We start from the raw sequence: 8,557 nt of genomic DNA on the forward strand, positions 1-8,557 counted from the left end.
TGAAAATTATCTGATACATCTTGTACCAAATTTCAATACCACATTTATGGTATAAAATCTTATGATGCTCTAATCAATTTTTTATACTTGCATTCATTTCAGAGAATGCAATAGATCTAATTAGACAGACTTCTAAACATCTTAATAGATTCTTTATTTAAAGGAAATATTAAAATAATATTTTTCTTTCGTAAAAAAAATTCACAAAAACTAAAAACAATGGAGAAAATATATTTTATATAAAGGCTTTACTAGTTTCTTTAGAACATAGATTTGAGCTTTTCCATTGACGTCAAAATTTATTTTGAATCCAGATGTAATTTCTTTTTATATATTTTCTCGTGTACATTATCCAAAATCTTTAATTAGATTAGTGATTGGGGAGTTCTTGTTGGGTGATGAGGTTGCTAGTTTGATTCTCTTCAACCATATGTTTAAAGTTTATTCAAAGGAATTATACTTTTGAGCAAGATCGTTGATTCAAAGGAAGTATCACTTATTTCTTTTCTTCTGTGATATTATCGGTTTTATATTTTTCTTGATGAAAATTTTCAAAGTATTTGGAGGGTAGGTGAGTGGTGAGTGACTTGGTTAATTGTTGAATGGGGTGGGTTCAAACCTTTCTTATGGTTATTTTGTTTTTCTATTCATTTTTAGAGTCTATAAGATTTATAATATTCTTGACTCAAATTATAGTAAACCTCTGGTGGCTGAGAAGTTAAGAAAAGGTGAGAGGATAGCAAATCCTAGGTGGTTCTTGCTTTTTTTTTCTTCCAGCGAAAGAATAACCTGAATGGGAGGAGTTTTTTGGAAAAATTTTCAAAATCGAGAAAAAATTAGAAGAGAAATTAAAAAGGAATAATGCTAATATCGCATTATGAAATAAAGAGGCAGAGAGTAAAGAACAAAAAAAAATGAAAAGCAAAAAGGTGTCTACAATGATTCTTCAAAGTCTCTATTTATAGATATAATAAATATAAATAATATAAAACTCTACTTCTAATGAACATTATATCCCTAATGCTTATCAAACTTATCTTGATCATGATGAATATCCACCTAATAATAAAATATTCATAACAAAAAGAAGTCTTTGAAATAAAAAATTTTCATATAAAAAATTAATTGCAGCAAGGAAAAATCAAGATTCTCGCAACTAATTTTTCCACATCCAATCTCATAAAATATCAGAGTTTTGATTCTTGAGACAAAATGTTGAGAATTGTAACGCCCCAAATTTTCTAAAGTTTGAATTGTTAAATTATATCAAGTGATTTAATTTGTTTTGATGGTTAAGTGCCTTTATTGTCTATGTTAGATCTTGAGTTTGATTCTTTTGTTTTTTTTGGAATTTTTTATTAATTTTGAGTAATGTCAAACTTGGGTCATAGGGCTTATCTTTTAATTTCGTTAATTGCTAATAAAAATGAGCATGTTGGTTCAGTGGTAAGGCTTTAGGTTATTTTTATGTTTCATGTTTGAATCTCATTGTTGCCAAATCGAAGTAATTTTTGTTCTTTCTTACTATGTTGACCAAGAGATTTTTTATATTATTCTCCTAATTTTTCTCTCCACGTTTTCCATCCAATACCCTCACTCTCTCTTCACGTTTTCCCCCCTCTCCTTTTGCTTTCTTCGTTTCTCTTCTCTTTTGTTTGTTCTTCTGCTTTCCTTCTTCGTTCTTTCAATCTTCCTTTCTGCCATTGTTGTTGGTTCTGCCTTTTTCTTTTGTGATTGTTGCGTAGTGTAAGTATCGTCGTATCAATTTCTGATATTAAGTTTTAATTTTTTTTTCTTTGAGCAAAGTGGGTGTTGTGAATGGTGTTTAATTCTCACTCTTTGTTGTTTTGAACAATTCTGTGATCTTTGATTAGGTGAAAGGTGTGAGATTCGTGATCCTCAGGCGATTTAGTTGTTGTTTGGCCACTGTTTTTGCGGGGTAAGTGTTCAAATATCGTTTTGGGGATTGATTTTAGTAAAGAGAAATTACCGAAGTTAAGTGCTGATTTAATTTTTTATTGTTAATAGGTGTGATTTAATGTCGTATGTAGGATTTGGGAGTACTCTATTGTATGGATAATCAGGAAAACATTAGGTGTGCATTTCAAACCTGAATAAATTATTTAAAACTCGGGAAATGTGGAAAATTAAGTTGTTTTCGAACTGCAATTTGTGTCACACAACTGTGTGGTTGGCTGTGTGCACCACATAGGCATGTGGCTGGTCATGTAGAGCACACGGACATGTGCGATTACAAGAGCAAATCAGGTAGGGTGTGTAGGCCACATAGGTTGGCTTGTTGGGCCGTGTGGGCCCATTTTGGTTTGATTATATGGCCTATTTTAGGCCGAGAATAAGATTTTGAAATTGGATCTTTAAATACTCTGTAAGTATATAAGACCATAATTTTTTGTAATTGTATGTTAGGAAGCATGGTCATGATTAGTAACTCCATTTAAGTTTTGTGTTAAATTTGTATTAATGACACTAATGAGCATGTCATATTTTCTATTACGATACAAAAATATGTTAGCTTGTTAATGCATGTGCATTGGAGTGGGATATGATATGTGTTGGAGGATGTGTGATTCTGGCATAATTACTTCATTTTTTGTGGTGTATCCACAATATCTGTCTATCAACTCAGCTGCAAATTTCTTGAGTGGCATACGACCACAATATGGTGTGACGGATGACTGGGCTCATATAGTCCTATTTGGTGTAATTGGTTGGACGGAGTTGGTATGTAGTGGATGAGGGTAAGATTGTTATGTTCTGTTTTGTTATATAATTATGAGTATATGGACATTCTGATATGTTATTTTGATAATTGCTATAACCATGATCTCATATGAATTTTGTTGTGGGCCAAGGCATACACTGGGCTTCTTAACTCACTCTGTTAATTTACCATTTTTCAGGTAACTCTCAGACTTAGGATTTGACAACGATCTCGGATCTCAGTTTGGTCATTTGAACTTTAGTGTTGTTTTGAAACTTTTTTTTAGACATTACGAACTTTTAAACTGTTTGTTTTTCCATACGTTTACTTTGGGTTTTGCTAAAAATTTATTAGTTGATCGTTTTTTTTCTAAAGTTGGCATGATTAATTATAACCTAAATCAATTGGACAAATTATTAAATTAAATGGTTTTCCAAAATAATAATCTAAGAGATTTTCAGCTACAAATATTTGATTGGAACATGGGGTTTTACAAAACAAGGAATTAAGGCAAAATGGTTTAAATAAACTAATTTTATAAGTTGATATTTCAAAACACATCCACATGTTATTGTGACAAACACTTTTTATCAAAGTTGAAAGGTTTTAAATAAGAATTTGTTTGAAATCGAAAGATCAAAGTTTTGGATAGTATTGTAACCTTTATAATTTGACCATAATGTCTAGGCCGGGTTTGGGGTGTTACAAGAATCATAAAAACTTCTACTATCAATGGCTTGTCTGTCGAATTTTCCTAATAATTATGTAAAAAAAGAAGAGAAAAGATTAAAAAAGAAGAAGGCAAGTGGGAAAATGTTCTATTACATTGTTTGGGTTTTTTTTTCGTAAGTTTCAATTTTTTTTTAATTTTTGAGATTTTTTCTTTTAATTTATAATACAAAGTACCCTACTTCTTTTCTAAACCAATCTTTATTTTTTGTAAGTTTAGTTGCTAGATTGATTTTATCACAAGAATCAAATACTCTGATCTTAATGAGATTGGATGTGGAAAAATTAACTGCAAAATTCTTAGTTTTTCCTTGGTGCAATTGATTTCCATATGAGTTTTTATTTATTTTAAAGATATGCATTTATTTGTTTACAATTATCATTAAGAAATTTTTAAAAATATCAAAATGTTTTTTTTAACTATAGTTTAGATGCCAAATTAGTTATTAACTCTTTGAATAAAGGGGCAATGATATTTTTTAACGGAAGTTAATAGTCGAGTGAAAAAAATGTAACAATTTGATAATATTAATGACTATTATATAACATTTGAAAGTTGTGTCAACGAAATGTAATTTTAAACAAAATTTAAGATAGTTTACCTTAAATTTATTTATTCAATTATATGAAAGAAATATAATTTTTGCTTTAAATTTATTTATTTAATTGTTTGTTCTAGAAATACATGATTTTAATTAAAAAAATTTTAAAAAACAGTAAGTACAGATCATAACCTAAAAATAGAAGAAATCATGGACTAAAATTAAATAACATACAAAATAGTGAAATATAAAAAAAATCATAATGATTTTTTTTTTTGCTTAATCGAAGTACAGCAGTTTAAAGAACTGCAACAAAACAAGGCAAAGCTACCAGAACAAAATAGTCCTAGCAAAAAACCAAAAACCAAACACAGACCATAAAAAACAAACACGGACAAAATCCAACAAACAAACCACAAAAACCCTACTGAACCCAATCAGTAAAACAGACCACAAAGTATAAATAAATCAACACAATTCGGCCCAGAAACCACCACACAACTTGCAAATATTACAGCAAGCACCCAACCACTAAACCCCTTAAGTCTCCACGATGCCTTAAACATGTCCTGCCTTTTCACACCAGCAACCACTAGCACAAAAGCTAACTTATTCCCACTCTTGTCCGTTAACAAAAAGGTTACAATTCCCATTAACGACAACCTTAAATCGACTTCTTTAAAGAGAGGAAACAACAACCACGGTCTCACAGCTTTATTCTCCAACCAATTCAGCACCTTCATTGAACCAACCTCAATGAATAAAGTGCATTTACCTTTCCATCCCAACTCTAAAAACATATCCAAGGCAATGCTAATCGCCCCCACCTCTGCGGCAAGGGAGTCTTTCGCTTTAAACGGACTAGAAAATGAGGCCCTTGCCACCCCATCTGAACATCTTAACACCCCACCACACCCGCCTTTATCCTCACACGCTACACCATAAACATAGAATTTAACCCCAGCATAACACGGAGGACACCAAAACTTTCCACTCAAACCAACTTCTTTAAAATTACACCAACTTTGATATGGACAAACCCACCAAATTCTCTCATCTACTTACAATTCTTCATACACAGACCTAATCCACATCAAAGCCCAAGTCTTTGAAAGAAAAACTAAGCTGGACAATTGGCCATTTTCAATCGAACACCAGCTTATTCCTTGCTAACCATACCGACCAACAAGTCACTGACATCGATATCATCCATAAACTTTTAACCACACCGTAAACTCCGGTTCTCTATAGCACCAAGGACACCCGTCCCTCAATTGGTCAAGCTTCACACCTCTTCAAATGAGAAACTGCTTCGTAGGAAGACGATCAATTAAAATCATCCATATGAAACTTTTCACTCTAGGGGGCACTTTTAATTTCCAAATTTTATCAAAATCAAAACTTAAAACCAACCCCCCAACACTCAGCAACAATTCAGTAAGTTTTACACCGAGAACACATATTTACAATCATGAGTCCATAATAATCTTCAACTAACAAAAATCTTCATCTAAGAAGTCCACATTATTTACAAAACAATCTTTATCAAGCAAAAACTGTCCAGTCTACTTATTTTATTTACTAGGCTGAACCAAGTAAATTTTCTTCCCTAACAATCGCAAATCCACTAAGAGACATTTCTCTAAGAAATTCCCAAATTCTTTTAAACCTCTTAATAATCCTACACAATCGCTTCGTACACTCTTATTCCGATTAGCGTTAAAATCTCCACCCACAATCCAATGCTTTGTGAATTGCTCACGAATTTTGATCATTTCTTCCCAAAAAATTTTCTGCTCCCTCAACATATTAGGCGCATAAACATTAATCAACGCCGCTTCCCACCCTTCAACACACCAAAACCCTTCAACCACAATCAGACGATTAATACAAAACTCTTTTTTTTACTAGAAAACATGATTTATCCCAGATTATAACCAATCCTCCCGACCGACCCACAACTGTTGCAAATCTAAAATCAAAATTATTATCGTCCTAGATTCTACTTACAAGGTCCCCTGACACTTCCTCTAACTTTGTTTCCTGTAAGAAGCAAACGTCCTCCCTATGTAGTTTGACTAGTCTGTTAACCATAGTTACCTTAACATCTGAACCCAATACCCTAACATACCACGATACTATTTTCATCTTTACCATCCATACAACATTCAAAAAATAACAAACTCTACACAGACGCACCTATGATTGCTATGATTTTGATGATCCTCCGCCTCCATTATTGTTAAACTTCAAAGTCTCAAAATATCCTCAATGACATCTCTTTTGTCCCCTATTATTCTAAGCCCCACTTCTTCCCTAACTCCCAAGTCTGTTTAGCCTTCTTAAGAATAACCTTCCTCCTGTTACTAATGTCCGAATCAGACAAAGAGATATTCACAATTTTCTCCTCTCCTAATGTCGCTTTGCTCTTATCCTTCTTTTTGCCTCGATCCCTCCTTAGTTTTTCTTTGGAAGACAACACTTTGTCTTGAATGTCCTGCATGGAACAAATCCTCTTGTTGAAATGTTTCTTCTTCCTCCTACTTCTGATTGCATTTAAAAATTCCTCTTCAATTTCCTGACAAAAGACCTGACCCTCAGTCTCTGGAACTTCAGAAATATTGGGGGAAATTTTATTTGCGTCTGGAATACAACCCCCATTCAAATGCTGCCCTCCAATACTGTAAGAGCCCAATCCCACTTCAGGATCCACCAGACCACCTTGACCCCCACTAGGGCCCAAAACCAATGTCAAACCCATGTTAACGACATCCTCTCTCGCCCGATCCAACCCGCTATTATTTCCATCAGCACCTAAATTATCACCTGCTAACCCTCCCACGCTTACAGCATCATTATCACCTTCATTAAATTCCACCAGCACTTTCTGACATTTTTTCCCTGCACTTTCATTTTCAATAACTTTTTTCCTTCATACCATCCATTGAAACGTTTCAAATTCCAGTCGTCCACTTTTCTGATTCCAAACCAATCACCGATTCCGATTCCGATTCTGATACACTTTCAACAGCCACCCCCTGAATTTTTCCCTTCTTCGAAAGACTATCTTTGATTTTGTGTACCTCTGACCATCCTTTTTCCCTAATACTAACCGGAAATCTAACCTCTCCCACCTCCAACAACACTATCTCATCCAATTTTTGAACTTGTGAAATTGAAATCAACATCTCGACTTTCTCAAAATTATTCGCACCTGACCAATTTTCCCCCATCGACACCAACGTACCCCATTTTCCAGTGATTCTTTTAAACGTTTCATAGTTCTAGCAATGCGTAGGTACCCCTGATAATTCAATCCATGTGACCCTCTCTGTAAAGACCAACTTTTCTGACCAAGGTGCAATATGGATGAAGAATTCCTTCAAATACGACCAGTCTCTTTGCTTCAAAATTTCAAAAAGTTCATCATCCGGGATTTTAATAAGAAAATGGTTTCCTTGAATTCTCTTCACCCTTATTTCACCAAGACCGATCCCCGCAACTCTATCAGCTAAACTCTTCAATTCACAGAAAGAAGCTACTTCCCCCACCAAGCATTTTTGTAACTTCCACAGTTGCTCGTCCTCTACATGACCTTGCACTACCTTTCCTATATTCATCCCCTCTCCACCCGAACCACTACCTAACTCTCTTTCAAATCTTTTCGCTTTCCAAGCTACATCCATGTGTTCTTGGACTTCCTTCCCTCTAAGCTCGTCGACAACTCCTTTCTGACTTGGTTCTTTGAAAGACGAAGAATTACGTTGACTGGTCGCATTTCTCCATGTTACTCTTCTTCCGTTAAACCTAGCTATATTCACCCATATTCTATTTCCAAGAATCACAAAGCCATTAAGTCTTGATATCGCTCGTTGAGCATCCAGAAAATTAGAGAATCTCACAAAACCGAATCTCTTTCCATTCCTGCTTGTTTTCTCCGGGATAAAAGCGTTAACCACCTTTCCATGGTAACTGAAAAGCGTCCATAACCCTTTCCAATGCACAGTCACCGAAATATTGAACACGAACACCGTGATCGACCCTCCCATATTCCTTTATTTGTCTATATTAAATTAATACTATTGGTTCAATTCTATTCTATTACACCCATTTTTTAAAATTTGAATTTCGTTAACCATTCGAATACTTTAATTTATCTGTATTTCCTTTTTCAGGCTCAAATGTTAATCAAAATCATAATGATTTAATACAATAGGTATAAAATTCTTTTATTTTAAACAAATTGTAGTATATATAATTTTGAAATTACCTTGGGTATGAAATAATTTATTTTATTGTCCAATCTTACTAATACCACAGTTGGAATGATTGCTCCAAAAATATTAAAATTAAAAGGATTAAAATTTTTCTATTAAAAAATGAGTTAAATAATTAAAACATGAAAGAATGTTTGGTAAAATTGTATTTGTAGAAAATAAAACAGGAACCAAATATGGTGGAATAAAGAAATGATAATAATGATTTTAAAGGCTGTCAGAATGGATTGTGTATTATATACTAAAATCAAAATTATTATATATTTAATAATTTAAATAGATATTTT

Source organism: Gossypium hirsutum, chromosome A10, assembly GCF_007990345.1.
Source record: "Gossypium hirsutum isolate 1008001.06 chromosome A10, Gossypium_hirsutum_v2.1, whole genome shotgun sequence".
NCBI classification, from domain to species: Eukaryota; Viridiplantae; Streptophyta; class Magnoliopsida; order Malvales; family Malvaceae; genus Gossypium; species Gossypium hirsutum.